General features: G+C 27.4%; 1 long non-coding RNA gene across 1 annotated transcript; it reads left to right on the plus strand.

Annotated features, from left to right (window-relative positions):
• Positions 1–4,093: 4,093 nt before the first annotated feature.
• Positions 4,094–20,647, plus strand: LOC142318118 (uncharacterized). Its single transcript, XR_012754825.1, has 4 exons — positions 4,094–4,109; positions 11,174–11,275; positions 17,755–17,811; positions 20,203–20,647. It is a non-coding gene; the product is annotated as an uncharacterized LOC142318118 (long non-coding RNA).
• The last annotated feature ends 948 nt before the right edge of the window (positions 20,648–21,595 follow it).

Raw genomic sequence — 21,595 nt, forward strand, 5'->3', positions numbered from 1 at the left:
CTTGCATTAAAAGTTTCAACTAAAGAAATGAGCAATTCGAACTTGACTTATTTTTCACTGAAAAACGGTTAAAGAAAAACATAGACCAGTAGCAATTAAATTAAATAAAGTGCTAAAACAAAATTACTTTTACTAATCAATTTAAAATTAAATCTATACATATTTTAAATAATAAAATAATTTTTCAGAGAAAAATAGACTTTTATAGAACGAAAATTATTTTATTAGCGTCAAAAATGAGTCTGAGGTTCAGTTTGCTATAAACTGGCAGTTAATTCCATACCAATCAATTGAAGAAAAAAATTATTTTCAAGAATTGCTTGGTATGAATGCTGTTTATACTTCTTAAAAAAATACAACTATCAGATCCATTTCAGATATCCCGCCCATCATTACATTTAGAGGAAGGACTGTGATTTCATCATAAAAGTGGAGATTTTCTTTACATGAAAAGTATATTTTCTGAGATCTATTACTCAGGTAAATGGCACACTCATCAGAGAAAAGCTGGTTTCTGCGATTGAGCACTAATCACAATTTTTACAAATACTACGAATCTGGTAAATTTTATCATTCTATTGATTAGCATCAAGCAATTAACATGTATACAGATGGATCCAGTAATTCATTAATATCTTTAACAACACCTCATCTACAATCATTTATCTGACAAAAATATTAGAAGATCTACAGTGTTCCCATGAGCATATATTATGGGACACGAAAAGGGAGTTTAACAGATATGAAGTTTAATTGGTATTCGTTTTGAACGAGATGATAGAGAATGGGCTGCTTCAGGTTATTTACCCTCTAATTATGTAAATCGGTTTTGCAACGAAGATTTAAGACATGCAAAATTATATTCTATGAAACTGGTTAATTTCAGATTGAAAGATAATGAAAAGATGCACAATATTGATCTGAGACTGTAATTAATTTTAAAGAGATAAAAAACACTACATTTTATTTTAAATAAAACAATTACAAAAAAATCATGTTTATTTCTTTATATGGAAAGGAACTCTAAGGCCACAATGAAGAGTGCATCCTAAAACTATTAAAGTACCTAATTTTCTACTTTTTCTTATCACATTATATTTCAAACCTTTTATTTTTTTCTTCCAAGTTTCTTACTTTGCAGTCTCACTACTAAAACCCAAACATAATCAAGGATATGAATCTAAGGGTAGACAAAAAAAAATTCACAGTAAATAAAAATGAAGAATCTTTCACTTTTATGAAAAAATGGTCATACTTTAAGTTAACCTAGCTCAGTAATTTGGTTCCTGGCTAGACTGGTCTCTATGTTCAGAATTGGATGTTTTTTAAAATCTATCTCTTGTTTTAGAGCATAATTATTTTACACAAGAGAAAACAGTTCTCATCATTATGGTAAAAAGATTTCTCATTATTTAATCATATTCAGATAATTTTCCATACTTTTGCAAACTGACTGCACTATTAACATTACCTACAAAACAAGAGGTAAAAATCACAATTATAAAAGAGCAAATTATCAACATCATTAATAAATAGATCTAGAATGAAAAGACTGCAGGATGAATTTTAATATTCTTTTAAATAAATATTGTATATGAATCTTTTCTTAAACTTCTTGGTTGGTTAGACAGTTTCTTAAGAAACCATCTGTCCAACCATCCCCGGATTCAAATAAGAAAACTCCTGAATGTTAGACATTACAGTTTTTGTTAATATAGTGGTATGCTTACATTCCACACACGTTTAAGTAGAATTACAAAAATTTTTTTAATTAGTCAGACAAAATTGCTTTAACTTTATATAATGAGAATACATACAATACTTAAAAAATGTGAAATTATGGGATCATCATTTAAATATGGTTCATGATGAAAACACGTTTTCCATTTATTGCAACGAACAAAATATTTTTTTGTAGTGCAGGTGACAATTAACCTTGTTTTGCAAATAGCCATGTAACTAACACTTTACTGTAGATTTAATTATAAAAAGAATATGTCTGTAAAACACAACTGTATGTCTTGTTTAGTGCATATAACTCATATGTAAATCGCAATGTAAAAATCGTATTTTTTCAATATATTTTGAAAGCTGGTAATATTTGAGATGATTGTACATGAATGTTTTTAATAAATGATTTAATTAAGTCATTAAGGATTTTTAAGCAGTTTTAGATAGAAATAATTACAGAAATAACAAATATTAAGCTTATATTCTCAGGATATGTTGTGGCTACATCAAATAGTATCCAGAAAATAAAAGATAAAAACTGTTTTAACCCTTTCTTAATAAATAGATGTATATAATCTTCGATAGTAAAAGGAATAAATCTAACACCAGAAAAAAAAATTTATCATAAAAGTTTTCTATACAAAGATAAATGACTTTTGATTCAAAGTTTTTCAATAAATTTTTATCGAAAATACCAAATTTTATAAATATTTTTATAAACCACAAAAAGAAAGAAATGTTTGATAGTTCCTTTAGTAAAACCTACAAGAATAAAGATCAGAGTAAATTTTTGAATATCTTTATTGATAATTTAAAAGAAAAAAACCAATTATATGAAGACTCATTGTTACTGAATAAAGAAATTCTGTACTTCTCCAATCACAATCAAAATAACTGAATTAAGATGTTTCTTTTAATGGGAGCACACCAATTAATTTAAATGCTTTAAAAATAAGTTTAAATGAGTCATAAAACTGTGGAATTTCTTTATTTCTTTCAATATTAATGCTGCTGTTATACATGTTATATTAATTTTTTTACGAAATAAATTCACATATTTAAAATAATTCATTATAAAAAACTGATATACTGTTTGGTTTCATTTTCTTGTAATATTAAAAGCACATATTTTAAATTCCCAATAATACTATTATGACATAATTAGCAGTCATTTTTCATTCACTATTATAATTCAGTTGTAAATATCTTCAGTAAAAATCATTATGCTAAATTGTACTATTATGTTAAAAGCACTCATAAATATTTTATCTCTAAGAATGTACATATGTTGTCTTTAATACGTACACAAAAATGATTATAGTAAATTGGAGGTTTGATCAGTTAACTAATTTTAACATTTTTTTCAAGACAGGTTTTTTATTTTCAATGTCTGCCTATATACTATATATGTTACTTATTGTATTCTATGTATAATATTATATGTTTCACAAAGAGATGGAGACACAAAAAGAATTTCAGAACGTTTTGTTTGTTCTACAAACAAAAATACACTTATAACTTCATTTTCTAGTTATAGTTAAATATTTCTTCCTATTTATTCCAATAGAAAATTTTTTAACAATGTATGCAGCAATATAACTAATGACACATTTTTATAGAAGGCAATTTACAAAAGTAATTAACAACAAAAATAGACACAAGTAAGATTGTAATTCATAATTTACTACGACTTTGTTTTTATAAAAAAAAAAATACCAAATTTTTGAATAATTACAAAACCACCCACAATAAATATAGGCCAAATTTTTTTTATAAAACTAAAAAAAATGATATATATTGTTTTTAATTTTTTTCAATTTATTAATTTTCATATTTTACAAATTAATCGTGTTACAACATTACAGTATTAAACTATTTTTGAAAAGAGTTGTTTCATTTAAAATATGCTCAATGGTATTTTAGTGTCAATACTTAAAGACTGCTAAAAGAGAGTATTACATAAAAGAGACCATGAAATAAAAAAGTTAACAGTAGTATTTCACTGAAAGGTATTTTATTCAACAGTTTGGGTTACTGTGAATAATAAATATTCATTCTACGCGATTCAATTCCGAGGAATCAAAAATAGACTTTTTCCTTTATTTCTGCCGCCTCTTTTATTCATTTATACATTGTTCCGTATTATTCAAAAATAGAACTATTCATATTTGATAAGTTTGTCTTCCTGTGCTCAAGAATAAAATAAAATATATATAGCAGCACAACTTGTCCCATGGCCAGTACACTGTAATATGTAAAAGAAGACAGTCATACAACCTAAAATTAAAAGGCTGTTCATCAGTAGTCTTATTATATTGTTTATAATACATACTACTTAAATAAAACACTGGGGTTGATAGAACTTAAAAAAATACGAGGTAAAGTGAATAAGTTTGGTTATTTACATTTGTTGTGGTTAAATGTATATTTATATATTTTTTTAAATTTATATATAAAGAGCAACAGTAAATGATTATTAAAATAAACCAGAAAACAAGCTTACACTCAAAAATGTTACTTTTAATCTAAAACTAGGACCTTTTAATTAAGGATCTAAAAGAAAATGTAGAGGGAGCTAAAAAACATTTAGAACACCTTGAAACTGATACGTGTAAAAATTATCTAACAAAAAAATTGCATTAACCTTAAAACCAGTCAAAGAGATGTTCCTGTACATGAATGAAATTTAAGGTAGGGAATTAACCTACCTTAAGGTAAGGAATTATTAATTTTTTTTGTTCTTATAACTGGGAAATGTGGGAATCAAATTATTCCCACATGAGGAATGAAGAAAATTAGTTGGAAAATTAATTAATTAAGAGTAAAAAAAAAAATTATTTCATGGCCCCAAGTATAACGATGTTCATGACTTGTAAAAATTAATATCTCCTTTATATGATTCCAATATAAGGAAATATTTAAATTAAATTTCATGTTTTAATATAAAATCTGTTTTATTACAGTAGGGTAAAACTACTTAGTGATTTTGCACAAAAATATTAATATATTAATAATAATTTCATGCACAAAATTATTTTGGTCTAATTTTGTGCTTAATGGATTAAGCTGCTTTAGAAGCATTAAGAAAAAAATTAAAACAAATATTCTGAGTACAGTCATACCTTCTTGTTGCATTGGAACCAAAATTTAGTACAAGTAACTTATGTGAACAAACACATTTTTGAAGCTTTATAAGTTTTTAGGTGTCTGTTTTGGAAATATACTATAACAAAAGCTTTAAAACAATAAAGCTAATTATATCTTAATCCCCAATGTCTGATAGTCTTAAAATTTTACTATTATAAAAAATACATATATAATCACCACTGTATTGAATTCCATGTTCCTATGATGCCCCATAAAAAGTTGAAATTTTGGTGATAAATATCTCACTCGTTTGATTAAAATTTTAATACTATCAATGCCCATATATAGAAATATTTGAGTCAAATTTCAAGTTTTTATGTTCAGGCAGTTGGAGATGTTTATCAAAACACAAATCAACACATTCATATGTACATATATCCTTGTGTTATTTTGTGTGGGTTTTCTGTCTTTTCGATTAAGGGAGGTCATAAAACATCAAGACTTGAAAAAAACCAAACTCCCAAAATTTTGAGTAATTATTGTGTATAGGTGGTGCAACTATGCGGCTATTTCTGGGAAAGTAAGAACAACCATACTAAAATGTAAAAAATAATACTTTTTTCAATCCTTTCATTATGATTTTTTTGAAATCGGTACCAAAATAAGAGCTAAATTATTATTGGTATTTATTTTTTACCTTTTAATTTAGCTTTTAGTTATGTTTGTTTTACCTGTAATTTGCATATTTTAATATAATTCAGATATATCTAATGAATGAGATTGGTTTTGTTATCAGTTGCTTCTATTAAAGTTATTTTGAATATGTTCTACTCCTGATAATAAATAAAGTTTGCATTCAACCACAGGTCAACACTTCATGCTAACAAATGTGAATTAAAGGCTTCTAAACCACAGTATTATTCACAGCCATATCGTAACAAGTACAGCTGTTATATATTGCAAACTTCTACTACAGCTGTTCATGTATTGTATATTAAGGCAATGTGGTATTTTCTTTTATTACTACAAATTGGTATAATGGATAATAATTGGTAAAATGCATATAACAAAACTTAGTTAATATCTAATACAAAAATTCAAACTCAATTGAAAATAAAGGCTATAGGTAGAAGACAATTCCTCTCCAAAAATAATTATCAGTACCACTTTAATCGCAGACATGAAAAGAGGTCTGATGCACCACAAATTTCTGGATGCAATGAAAACCATACAATTAGATCACCTAAGGAATGAAATCATCTGGCAGAAGAATAAAAATAAAATACAAAAATATGGAATTATGTTTTCTTATTAGCAAATTATATTATTACTGACAATATTAATCAAGTTTTATGTGTATGTAGAAAGTTATTGTTGATTGATAAATACAACATGTTATTATTTACTTAATGTATTTTACTCTGAGGAAATGAAGGCTTACAACCAGTTGCAGCTACCCATTTTTTTTATAATGAAGAACAAATTACTTTGTTTTTTCAAAACTAATTTTGAATAACATTTTTTTCTAAACATTTTAAACATAACAATGACATTTGTATAATATTATTAAACTATTGTCTTATTTAATTTTCCTTTTCATTTATTTTTAATAGTTGATTCTGTTTCTGGATATTTTCTAATATTGAAAAGTTTCATGTTTCAGCTTGAAAATTAAAAGTACAATACTTTTCTCCCATGTTTTGTTTTTGATAAATGACAAATTTATTGTGACTGGTCACTGCTACATAGATTTTCTCAGAATTAAATTGTTTACAAATTTTGTTGAAAATTTTAATTTGTTGACTGGTAATTTAACAATGTTATTGCACATTCAAACCTAAAAAATTGTATGTTGCGAAACAAATATTTTGTGATTTACAATAATTTTATGAAAAGATTACTAGATTTACAGTTGCTGAACCTGTTTTATTCAATTTTCAGGTCAAAAATTATATGAAACCAACATATTTTTCTTTTAATAATTTATGACTGAATTTCAGTATGATCTTATTTTATCTTTTTAGCAGAAATCAGGGCAACAATTTTTGCCATCTATAACTCAAAAATGAAGCACTTTTGGTTCTACGTTTATATGAACTTTTTTCTTTATTTTCCTTATAAAACATATTCTGAAATCCTTTCTGTTTCTTTGAGAGAATCTCTGCATGTATATGTATTTTATATATATATATATTAGCTTAGAAAAAACAATTCTTTTGTTATTATATTTGTCCATATTTCACTCTGTACTAAAATATCAAAGACAGACAAAAGTACATAAACCATTAACCACCAAGAGTTTAGAATTTAATAATGCTTCTTACCTTATGTTTATTATTTTTTAATAGCACTTTCGAGGTTTTCTCTCATCATCAGTTAAACTTTTCTTTTTTTTCTCAATTCACATATTAAATTCAAACATTAAAATTACAACATATAAAAATATGTAGTCAAAATATTAAAAATATAAAATTAAAAATTAAAAATTTTTTTATTACATGGCTAGCTATACATACAGTACTGATAAAGGATATACAGTACTGGAGTACAGTACTGTATGTGTGGTTAGCCACATAATAAAAAAATTAAAAAATTTTTAATTTTATATTTTTAATATTTTTAAAACTAAGTATGATATATATATACACACTCATATATATTAACTAATCAATAATTCAGTTTAGATTAATTCAAGTACTATACTCATATTTATTCTTTCAGGAATAATAATGTCAGCAGTTAATAGATTGTATAAAGTTTATCAATGGGCTGGGTATGATGATTTAAAAAAAGTTACATTTACTTTGGTATTTACAAATACCTTAAGTTTTATTTTAATTTTATGCTGTATTATTTATATATATACAAACTGGAATGACAAAAACTTAGTAATTTTTAAACTATTATCAGCAAAAGATGCAGATGGTTTATTATGTGTGTTCATAACTTCGTTACAGTTTATTTTTCTGGAACATAAAACAAAAAATATGTTTGATGTAATTAGTAAAAAATATGAAATAATTGAAAAAAGTAAAAGTTTACTTCAAGAACAAAGAGTTATCATTGAAAAATATGAAGTCTATCAAAATAGTTTGATGAATAAAGTCTGTTTTTTAACCATATGTTGGGGATTTATTTTTATATTTTTGCCGCTATTTATATCTATATATTTAACCTTTGATAAAGGATTAAATAATGTAAATGTGTCTGATCTACTGTTACCACTTCAAGTCTGGTATCCGAAAAATTACAAACCGATACAGATGTATTTTGTCATTTACATAATGGAAACTATTATAATACTTAATGTATTAGCACATTTGTATGTACTACTTAGTTTACTAGTTCTTTCATTTCAAAAAATTATTACCAGATCTAAACTACTATGTAATTCTTTAAGCAATATTGATAACGTAGTTTTTGATTCAAAAAATGAAACAAAGAAAATTGTGTTAAACAAAAATTTAAAAGAATATTTACAATTCTTGGTTTCTGCACATTGCATTATTTACAGGTAACATTGAACAACAATAAAAATTTTTTCTTTGTTAATGAGAATGAATAATTTATAGTTATTAAAGGTATTTTTTGCATTCGTTTTAAAATTGTTAACATTTTCTATTGGTTAGAACTTTTTGCATTAAGAATTATTTTTTGCAATAAAAAAACGTGACTGTAAAATAACAGTATATTAAATGCACTTCATATCGATCTAAAATCTACTCTTTTTGGATTTTACTTCTGTAATTGATTTGAGGTAGATCTCTCTTTATATCCTAGCAGTAGTCGAACAGTAATTTCAGATAGCATTTTTTGGTTCATTTTCTCTTAGTAGGGTTCCATGATAGATATTTTCTGGTGAAAGTGTTCTCTATGTTCTTCACCCACAGGGTTCAATAATGTTGGGGAAAAATTTCAAATGCAACTAAGAAATAAATTTAAAGATATTATAACCAAGTTCATTGTAATTTTAAAGAACCTTACTTGCAAGTAGACTGTTGTTAATTAATTTTAGGATTTCCCAGGAGGTTGTTTACAATATTTTGGAATGATTTCCATAAGCTACCTCAATTTCATTCAAAATTTCTTAAAATGTATGTTATTCATTTTGCTTCTTATAATTTTCTTATTTGTAGACCAACAAATTTACCTTCCTTTACCTTAGGTCACTTGTATTTGGAAACTTGTCTTTCAGAAACTGGAACCATGGAACATTAACTTTCATTGGACTGACAAAATTTGATATTGTCCTGATAGTTCTAGGTCAAGAGCCTACAGAAATAAAAGGATAAACAATAAATTGTGAGTCATTGATGTAATGTTTACGTCAAAAAGAAAATAAGTAAAAAATTTTTGTTCTTTTTAATTAGTGTATAAATGATGGCTAACCCAAAATTTTCCGTCTGATTTATCATCTTGGTTTCAATAAATAAACTAAAACTATAAAATAACTATTATAAACTAAATCTATTTATAATAACATTATTTATATTTACTAAATTATAAGCATGAGGAGTGCTTAAGTTCATGGAGGCCTTATTCCAACACTGTACTTACTGAAATAAAAGAAGGCCAGTTAAGAAAAACTGTGACTTAATATTCTGAATTAGCTATCAAAGGTACATAATAACTGGATAAAATTGAATTTTTAATAAAATCATAACATTATTTTAGTATAATTAAAACTATTAGAATATAAGACATCATTCTTATAAACGTTTCTTTTTTATTAATTTATTTTTTCTCTTTAATTGTTTCTTATTTAATTTGGTTTGATGGATTAAGAATCAACCTGATTCTGGAAGTTCTTATCATTTCATAGATATTATCTTTTATACATTATCTCAATTTATATGTATCAAATGTATACTTTAATATACATGGAGGATAGTAACACATACAAAACTCATGCTTTGCAGAAGCACACATATATGCTTCAATATATATATATTAATTATTGAAATATGTCATAAGAGTTTAATATATTATTCAAATTTCATTGTATTTATTTTTATAATATGTGTTAATAAAAGGTATTATTAAACATTATTATAAAAGTTATATTAGAGTTATTTAAACCGAATTAATTTAATTTTAATTTTAATAAAAATAAATCTGTATTCTTCACAATCTGATTTTCCAGGGATATCAAAGTCATAAATGAGAGTTTTTCAGTTATAATTACACTTGCTAATCATTCTTTTTGTTTCCAATTGTGTACTTATCTTTGGTGTATGATGGAGGTAAATATTTTACATAATATATTTATTTAATGATAGCAATATAAAAATAGCAGATATTTTTATTGTTACGTAAAATAATAGGAATAAGTGAATGTTGAATTATTTACTACTGTGACTGGGTGATTTACAGATTTGCACCTTTAAATGACTATAAGATGAGTAAATAAATTTTCACTCCTGTGTTTCTAAAAGAAATTAAAAAATATTTTATCTTTTTTACTGCATACATAAATATTTGAATTGTGATTAAACTTTAAGACAACAATTTAAAATTTTTGTTTCTGATTTGTCTGAGATATTGTATATTCTGAAGATACCTTAATGAACATTACCAGTGAAAAATGTCAACCAGCAGCAACTGTAGCTACAGTATTGTTTTGGGTCTTCAATTGTGTGAATTTATCTGCTATGTTGATTTATTTTCTAGTTTTATATTTGCTCAGCTACCTGAATTATACTATTAGCATATACTATTAGCAGTTTATTAAAAATATAGTTAAATTACTGAAACACATTAATTAGGGATTTTATTTCAGTAATACTGTATATTTTATTAAATTTCTTACCAATAACTTCAGTTACATAACTAATCTAACAAAAATAATTCAATCTACATTGATAGTTTGTAGAAGGGTCTATTTAGTACTCCCTGGTGTTCTATGATGAACACATGTCATAATCTGACTAAGAATATCATTATTATCGCCCAAATGGTGTCCTTATATTGTTCTAGGGACTATGGATAACAGATCCCAAGAATGCTCCATGGGGCCTACACAAATCCTGCAGGTTTGTACCTATAGTCCAGGGTTGTCATGATATTTGTCAGAGAAAATCCTGGGATATTGTATATGGTCATCCATCAATTTTCATACAGATAACATTGTGGATTCTGGAATAACCATAGTTTCAGGGTTTGCTCGGGTACACTTTTATGCAATTTTATTCTCAGCATGTTTTGCTGAGTGTAAGATTTGATTCACAAAGAAAGTAATCTTAAATATTAATCCTTACATATATAACCATATTATTTAATATTGAAATTTTAAATATAAAAATAAATTATTTATATTATACAACTAAAACGAAATGATAACTTTTTGATATTTCAGATAGACAGTATTCTAATAAAATTTGCCTTCTTCTGCATGATACTATGTTCAAGTGTCTTATTGTTTTTGTACTGCTTCAATGGACAAACAGTTATTAATGAGGTAAATAAAAAACTTTCTATCTAAAAAAAAAAAAACAAAGAACAAACAAACAGGAAAGAGATGAATTGTTTATTAAATATTTGAGAATATTCTTCCAGAGATAGTTTTATAACTATTTTTTAATTCCTTTATCAATTTTATTTGTACCAGGGACTTATCTTGAAAATATTTGGACACCTATTAAAATGTGGTCATGTAGAGATATAAAAAAACTCATACAAGCAATTCTTTCTGCAACAGAGAAAATCTTTGTTCAGCAGTGTGCAAATTAATTGAACACAAATGTTATTTAATAAAGAGTAACCTTATTTAGAAAAAATCATACAGTACAATTTGTGAATAGCTAGTAATTAATATGTCCTCCTTTATTCTTAACTACTTCATATACATAATTTGGCATCAATTCAACAAGTACTACAAATTATTTTTATTTCTTTATCTTGAAGATATTATTAAATTAATGAGATCAATTTTTGTGGTAATTTTCATATTTGAGTCATTTTTTGGATATTGCCCAAAAATTCTCAATTGGGTTTAAGTCTGAGGAGTTGCCTAGTCACGAGAGCATTTTAATGTTTTGTTCTTTGAAAAATGTTTCCACTTTTTTGGCAATATGGCAAGGCGCCAAATCTTGTTGGAACCCTCCGTTGCTTTACAGGATTGATTTTGAAGTTGTGTCACAACTCTTTCCTTCAGAATCTTGATATATTCATTACTTTTCAGTATACCATCTATTGGAAGTAATGAACAAGGACTTTCAAATATGAAACAACCCCAAAAATTATTTTTCTGGGGATGTTTAACTGATTGTTGAACATAAGCTGATGATGTAATTTCATCTGATGCTTTGTAATGTATTGAACTTTTTGCCCTGAACATAAAAATGTGACTTCTCAGAAAAGATTACATTTTTCCAGTCAGCATGTGCTTTGGCCCACAAGAATGTTTTTTATACATTGCTGATATTAAAAGCTGTTTTTTAACTGGCCAACGGCTTTCCACCCAACTACAAGAAGTAGGCAACTAACTATTGTGAAGTGCTCCACTGGCTGCTAATTTTCAATTTAAGTCCACAGCAGATAATTTATAATCAAGTTTAATTTCTTACTAGTAACTGATTCTATGTTGAAGTAGTTTTTATTTTACAGCCACATTTATCTTTCCTTTGAGGTGAAAAGGAACCAGTTTCTTTAAATTTCTGTAAAGTAGCATTCACTGTCCCTAGTCCAACACTATACTCAACAGCTACTTCTTGTTGCGTCATACTGGTATGCTCGAAAGAGAAACAATTTTTGAATTTTTTCTTGGAATTATGTCCATTATTATATATTCAAAACAGACAGAACAAAAATTATGAAAATATGATTTTGTAATAAAAAATGAAATGATTTTTCACAAAATACTGTTTATAATAGGAAAACTGTTAAACAACCAAAGAAAAATAATCTAACATAACACAAACAACTTAAAGAATGGGTGTGGTCATGCAGTGAAACAAAAAATTCCCTGTGTTCAGATGAAATTGCACTCTACTGTATAACAGCAGGTGAAAACTGGGCACATATTTTTATAGATATTATAAATCACGTGAAAATGTTACATATGACATATAAGTCATGAACTTGCTGGCCTCTGTGGCGTGAATGGTAGTGTCTTGGCCTTTCATTCAGGGGTCCTGGATTCAAATCCCGGTCAGGCTTGGCATTTGCACACGCTAAAAAAATTATCATTCATCTCATCCTCTGAAGCAATACCTAACAGTGGTCCTGGAGGTAAAAAAAATCGAAAATGTCTGAATGTATTTGAGCAATATGAATTATAAAAACTCATCAAATTTGACAAAAACAATGTATTAAAAAAATGATCTGAATACAGCTAAAATATAATATTATATAGGATTTAAATGTGATTCCTAACCACTTACAGAGGAGTTATTATTATAATAGAAGAAAAAAGAGACAAGCTTGGAAGGCACTTGCCCTACACTGCTTATTATGCATTACAAAAGAAACTAATTTGGTCAGTCCATTTCAGTATCTCAAGCGGGAACATGAAGTTTCTTTTTCCAACTAGCTTATAAATGTCTGCATCTCCTAAAAACACCTCATGCCAAAGATATGTAAACACTATTAAGATTTCACATTTAAAATGAAGTGTTATATATTCTTACTTACATGTAACTAAAATGTTTTGTTTTCAAAACATTTTCTGTTTCAAAATGATGGCTGCTGCTATCTTTCTTATCAGAGGTGATGGAGAATTAAGGTTGAAGAGAAATTTTTGTTGCCAAGCTATTGCTGCAATGCAGTTGACTGAACATGTGGTTTCCCCTTCACTGCTGAATAAATCTGCTGCTAGCATAACACACAATTTCCAATATCTCTGTCAGTGGTTATGGATTAAATACTTTCACATTTTAGTCTCTGAAACCACCATTACTACTAAAACCATAATCAATTCCAACAGATATTCCATTTTGTTCTTTATTTTAATTTTAATTTTATTGTGGGCTCAATTTTTTAAATTCAGTAAAAAATGAGTGTTGTCTTTTATTCATAGAACTACTGGTTTAGATTATAATCCAGATCTGTTGCGGGTAGTAGTTTTTACCGTCTACTGCCAGAAAATTTTGAGAACACACTGATTTTGACATGAAAAATTAATGAAATTGATTTATTGATTGATTAATTATATTTTTTAGAGCAATATTAAGATTAAACATTTGTAACAAATTTATTTTAACAGAATGATGAAATTAGAGAAAGTCTGGCGCATTGTTCTTGGTTAAATAAACCACAATGGTTTAAAAAAAGCATACTTATAATGTTGAATAGATCTGAAAGACCACTGGAAATAAAACCATTTGGACTTTATGTTCTTAATTTGAATAACTATACAAATGTAAGTTAACATTTCATGTTGTCTGAACATAATGAACAGTAAAGTAAGTAGTATAATGATATTTTGATGCTATTGTTTATAAAATTAATTTTACAAAAGGTTTAAATCATTTTCAATTTGAAGACATATTTTATGTTCTTGTCATAAACTATGCTATATTACTGCAACAAATTACATTTTAATTACACTTTTTCACTTTTCTCTCTTAGGCCACTAGTTTTCTTCCTCACCATTCCATTCTTTGTTACTGTTCTCCAAATCATCCATCAATCTTATCCTTGGTAATCTTGATATATCTTCTAGGAATTATTGTATCTGTCCCAGTACCTTTTTTACTTCCTTGTATGAAGTAAAGGAAGTACTGTGATTGCAAAAAATTTCAGTTTCCAGATTTCAATGGACATATCCATTTTGACCATCCCTGAATCCATTTTGAATAGTTTCAGTGTGATGTCTGTACGTACGTATGTAAGTATAAAAAACGATTAGCCATAAGATGTTGAAATTTTGGATTTAGAACTGTTTTAATGTCTGGTTGTGAACCTCAACGCCCCTTTGGATTGCAATCGACTAAACCAAAAGTGTCTAAAAACGCCCAAAAAATTGGATTTTGGACTTTTTCGTATAACTTTTTCTTATAAAGCCCTCATTGAGAGCCTTTCAATGATATATAATAATTTTTTTTCATTTTTTCCAAAGTTATAACCAAATAAAATTTTAATTAATGAATTATTTGGATCTTACAAGGAAAGGCACATTGGTTTGAATTGGATTTCATCTTCTTTTCTTTTTTTAAATTTCTTTAATTAATTTTTTAACTTTTTTTTAATTTGAATATATTTATTTATTAATAATTATTAACCCATGATTGTAAAAAAAACTTGAAAATAAAAATTATAAAAATATATAAAAAAAACATAATTATTAGTGAAATAATATTTCATGTATTTTTAAAAATATGTATATGTAATTTAATAGGCATTGACCCACTGGGTTGGTCTAGTGGTGAATGCGTCTTCCCAGATCATCTGATTTGGAAGTTGAGAGTTCCTGTGTTCAAGTCCTAGTAAAGGCAGTTACTTTTATACGGATTTGTATACTAGATCGTGTATACCGGTGTTCTTTGGTGGTTGGGTTTCAATCCATCTCAGGAATGGTCGAACTGAGACTGTGTAGGACTACACTTCATTTACACTCATACATATCATCCTCATTCATCCTCTGAAGTAATACCTGAATGGTAATTGCCGAAGGCTAAACAGAAAAAAAGAAAAAAATGAATAGACATTATTAAATATGTGTATATGGAATAGATTTGGTGAAACATCTGGTTTTTTTAATATTAATTGAAAATTATAATTTCGCTTTCTTTATATTTATCATCCTTTGTTAATCTTTTTATTATTTCTTCAGTTTTTACATTTTCTTCCTCTTTATATTTATCATCTTCTCTTAATTTTTTTATTCCATTGTTCTTAACATTTTCTTCCTCTTCAAATTCATCTTCTTGTTGTTTTTTTGAGATATATTTCTTCATGTTATATTTCTTTTTCCTGTATGATTGTTTTTTTTCATTTTTGATTATTCAACAAATAATCCAATAATAAAAACTGAATATTTTACATTGAAAGGTCAAAATTAACATTTGTAACCAGTTTACAGGAATTCACTAAATGGAATAGTTTAATTATTATTAACTTTTATTTATATGACAAATCAGAAATCTGAAACCTTTGTTAATCAGCAATTCATGAAGGTATGAATAATACTGATCTAGTAATATGAGTCATAAAGGGAATTTTACTGTATCCTAATATTTCATGTAAGGTTGTTGAATTAATAATTGTATAAATATTAGATGTTAATATAAACTAATATTTCAGCAATTGTGTAACTGTCCATTTTGTCAAAGAATTTGAGGATTATATCTCACTTTCATATGAAGTAAGTTTAAATGAAGTGCAGCAAAAAATGTGTACATGTAATTCTAATAGGCATATAAGGAAGTCATCTGGTGTCCACATCAGGTTTGTTCTTATTAGAACATATTATATACATGATATCAAATTCTCCATCTTAAATATATAAAAAAAATATTTTTAAAATAAGTATTACTTTTACATCTCCTTAACTAAGAAATTTAAATAATATTTGTCATGCACAATGTTAAAACATCACTACAGAAAAATGATCTCTTGAAGGGATTTATAAAAAAAAAAAAAGAAACTTTGATCTATAATGTAGCTGATTTAATTATACTATATACTTGATTAGTAATGTAATTTATTCATTTAGATACAAATGTCATGATCTCCTGCAGATTGTGGTCCCATTGTTCAGAGAGAGGTCCTTAAAGCTATCTCCTCAGGGAGGATGTTTGTCTCATATACAGTTTTTCCATTGGTAGATTGCTCTTTCTAATTATCTATCTCCTTTCTTTCTCTTAATCGCTTAATTTTTCTATGGCTGTAGTTCAGATCTTTGCTAGGTGTTTGCTGATCTAGTGGAGCCAATATCCCTTGGTGTTAACAGAAGTAGGACCTGAGCTGTCTTGCGATCAATCTGGGGTCTCTGTTTCCTGTGTGGTGGTTAGTCAGTAAGCCTAATGACTAAGTTCCTGTTAGGTAAAGATATCCTTTCAGAACTATTTAAAAAATATGATTTTTATTAACTGCTTTATTATCAACTTACATTTCTGTATTTTATCTTTTTATCATTCTCTGGCATGCACAAAGTATAAAAACAGTCAGTTGACCCTATATATATATTTTTTGCTTTAATAGTTGTAACTTTTAAATTGGTATTTTTGTTTGTTAATGCACAACTACCACTCTAAGCCCTTCACTTTCACCTAAATCTATTATTATTCATCATACCAGTAATAATATTTTCTTTTTGAAATACGTTTGTTTTACTTTCTCCAATTTTTTTTAGTTAAGCCATTACACCAATATCAATCAATTTTAATTATAGATTTAGTACTTCCCCATTTTCTTTCACTCTTTCATGTTATTATCTGACTTAATTTATAGATAACTATATATTAAATTCTTTACATTTTTCATGTGTGTTCTTTTGTTACAAACAAACAAATAAATTTTAATTAATAATATCCTTACGCTGTAGAGGTTATCATGTAGCTGTGAAGTCATGTGTTTGAGTTCTTACCTTCAGAACTCTTAACCACTGTTTACAGAAAATAGCACACACCAAATCAGACAATAAAATGAAATGCCCGTACTCTAAAAACTGAATAGGTTAACTAATTTGCCTAATTATAAATTTATATGTAATTTGGTAAGATTATTAATAGTTTGGTATATTGGTATATTATTTAATAATATAATCTTAATTTGATAAGTTAATATTTTACAGTTTTAATTTGGCTTTTGGGTGCAATAAATGACTATCAGAAGTAATTTTTTTTAAACAGATAAAAGCAGTAAAGCCCAAATAATGATGTAACTACATAAAACTGAATGCTGTTATATTTTACAGAACAAATGACCCCTGTAAAACCTGCTGACAATTCTGACTAAATACAAATACTAATAAATTTTTTATTAATTCTGTTACAGCTAATGAATGCTGCATATTCTTATTTTAATATGCTTAGAATTCACAGATAAATAATGGTATGTATTTAGAGCGTTTACAGGGTTTCATAGAATAATTTATAGTTTAGACTGATTTACCTGCACACCATAATTCATAATACCAATGATAGTTTCTGAAGGAAAAGGATTTTACTGCAGAATATATGGGATTATCTCTGTAGATTTATCCAGTGACTCTCTTGCCAACATATTCCTGCAAAAAAAAATCAGCTTAGGGTTGAGATATTGATAAAAACCAGCCAGCCCTTTTCAATCTCTTCTAATTGGTTTATAAATAGAATTCTAAAGGCCAAACTTGCAGCAGGTAGTAACAAAAAAAAAAAAATAAATAAATAAAAAAATAACTGATATAACCACCAGAAAGACAATTTTATTGTAAAAATGTAAGTGAATCTTCTTAGCACCCCCCAAAAAAAATTTATATTTGAAAAGAGGCCCCAAAAAGCAATTGTTTGTCCTGAATACCAACAAAACAAAATGATATAAAAAATGGTGAATAATACAACTTCCCCTCTCGCCGGTAAAATACAGTGTGAAGGTATCCCTCAAAAAACAATTACCTTGAATCCGAAAAAATTGATATACAAAGAAATATTTGCTCTCAAACTTCTCTAAATCACAGTTTTTTGCTTCAGAAGCAGAGAAAAATATTTAATAAATTAACTTGTACAAAAACTTGAAAAAAATTAGAAAAATTCACTCGCCATAGGGCTGTTTCAAAATATAACAAACAATAGATTTAGAAAGAACTTGAAAAAAATAAGCATGCTACTCAATCATTAAAAGAACATCTATTCAGAGTAACATTAGTTTACTATTTGTTATTCTGTAATTGAAGCAGCCAATTGGTAAGTGAATTTTTTCAACTTTTCTCGCACAACTTAATTTATAAAATGTTTTTTTCTGCGTTTGAAGCAAAAAATTGTGTTTTAGACACGTTTGAGAGCAGCAAATATTAATCAGTTTCTTTGTATATCAATTTTAGGTACTTGTTTGTTATGGCACCGCCACTTTTTTTAACTTTTTTTATGTAACTTCTTTTGTCAAAAAACGACGTATTATTTCAATGTATTAAACAAAAATTATGTCTGTTAACGAGCATAAGTTGTTTCTTTAGATTATTTTGACTCCGTGTACTGGTGAATCGCACATAAATCTACATAACATACGCTCGCTTTTTTTTTAACCAACGGGTCTGCTGTTAGGCATGCTTCAGAGGATGACATGAATGATTTGTTGCGTAACCTACGCTCGCTAACCTCGTTCTAATTAACGTTAAATATGCACATTGTACTCTATTTAACGTTAATTAAACGAGGTTAGCGGCCGGCCTCCGTGGCAGCGTCTCGGCCTTTCTTCCGGAGGTCCTGGACTCGGTTCCCGGTTAGGCATGGCATCACGCATGCTACAAATCATTCACTCATCCTCTGAAGCAATACCAAACGGTAAACCCAGATGTTAAAAAAAAACCCAAAAAACGAGGTTAGCGAGCGTAGGTTATGTTGATATACGTACAATTCGTCAATACACAGAGTCAAAATAATCTAAAGTGTTTTGTAATTTTTATTTTTCATCCTTTTTCCACCTTAAATAAATGTTATTATTCATTTTCTCATGAAATTTGAAAAAGCTGCATTAAAAATAGAAAAAAACTGGCAGTGCGATAACAAAGTACCTAATTTTTTTGGATTCGGAGCAAACAACTGTTTTTTTAGGGATATCTTCACGTTTTAAGTGTTTTTCGGGGGATTTACATTATCACCCTTTTTTTAAATTATTCCAAGTAATGAATAAATTTGAAGATTATTGTAGTCCGACAATGAATGTCCTTCAAGGATGATTTAAATTTTACATTATGGGCAATTAAGAAGGAGAATAATCTGATATTGTTATTGATGTCAAAATTTTATTATAAGATTGTTAAGTCACAAATGAAGAAGAAGTTTTAAGAAACAAAATGGTGTTATTTTCAAATGATAGAGAAACGTGTGATAGGCTTATCAAGATGGGTACTGCTGAATTAACCAATGCAAATTCAGCAGTTCCGCCTGGCAGAAATTCAACGTGTTCAAAAGTTTATAAAAGAACTCTTCGATTTCAAGTATTATTTAAACAGCATTATATTTAAAGTATTACTTACTGAAAGTATTACTTATATTCTGAAAGGATTTCTTGGTATAACATTCGTGGAAACATTTTACTTCTGTTATTTATTATTAAATTTAGTGATTTTAATGGCCTATTGACTAATATGAATGATTAACTTAATGATCTTATGAGGGGATTATACTTTAAAGATTATTCATCTTTTTGTATGCAATTATTTTATATTTAGTTTTTAAATAATGTTAAGTGTAAGAGATGACCTTATAGCCTACACTAATTTTACCTTTGCTTGTTCATTTCAAGGTTTTTGGATATTTACTACCAACCCACCGGGTTGGTCTAGTGGTTAACACGTCTTCCCAAATCAGCTGATTTGGAAGTCGAGAGTTACAGCATTCAAGTCCTAGTAAAGCCAGCTATTTTTACACGGACTTGAATACTAGATCATGGATACCGGTGTTCTTTGGTGGTTGGGTTTCAATTAACCACATATCTCAGGTATGGTCGAACTGAGAATGTACAAGACTACACTTCATTCACACTCATACATATCATCCTTCATTCATCCTCTGAAGTATTATCTAAACGGTAGTTACCGGACGCTAAACAGGAAAAAGAAAGGATATTTACTACCAGTTTGTGATATATGCAAGTGGCACAATTAATCCTTGAGAGATTATTAAACTAAATATGATTGTTAAATTAAAACGTATAATATATTTGTAAATATAATAATAGCATATAAATGTAAATAAAAATGGCAACGATAATATTTTAGAAAATGCAATCAAATTTTATTTTTATTGCTATTTTTGTTTTATAATTAAGGTAATCGTATTGAATTATATTAAAATTAAGATGTAATGAAAATCAGGCTATAATAATATAATTTGTTGTTTGTAGTTTTTTCTTCATTTTGTTCATTCCTAATAATTGCTACTCTATATCTTTGTTGATGAGTTTGAAGCTTAATTCAACAAAACTAACTTGAAATGATGGATTTAAAAAAAACGTTAAGCTATTTAAATAATGGATGCATGTTATATGAACAGTTATTTACTTCTAGTTAGTTGTACATCCCTAGTTGACTTAGGTTTTCTGTAACAACCATTCTTTTACACGGTGAAGCTGCAAACCCCATGCTCAGCCCTCAACCTGGAAGACCAGGGCTTTACTGTTAGAAATTTCCTTCCTTTAAGGCACTGCGAACTCAATTTTTCACCCTCTCTCATGGTGCTATAAAACGATTCGCATGCCATTGTCCATTGCCCAGGAATCAGGTCAACGATTCATAGAAGCAGGATTTGCTGGCAGACCTGGTCAACTACATAATAGATGGCAATGTTCCATTTGAATTAATAAATGGAATAATAAATTGGTATTTAATGGTGGAATATGTCTGATATCCCCATCAGTATATTTTATCACAGCCATTCCAGCTCCAGGTTAATTCCAAGGGCTTATTTGAATATTTACTTGTAATAAAAGTAAATATAGTTTAATTTGTGATGTACATTTTTTCTTTGTAGTATTAATGGTTTATATGAAAATTATGATTTTTATGTTTTTTTTGAAAGTAATGAAATGTAGTAGAAATAACAAAGATGGACCACTGAATGTGAAAATAGGAGGAGAAAAGATTATGGAGGTAGAAGAATTTTGTTATTTGGGAAGTAGAATTACTAAAGATGGACGA

Source organism: Lycorma delicatula, chromosome 1 (genome assembly GCF_047948215.1).
Source record: "Lycorma delicatula isolate Av1 chromosome 1, ASM4794821v1, whole genome shotgun sequence".
Classification (NCBI taxonomy): domain Eukaryota; kingdom Metazoa; phylum Arthropoda; class Insecta; order Hemiptera; family Fulgoridae; genus Lycorma; species Lycorma delicatula.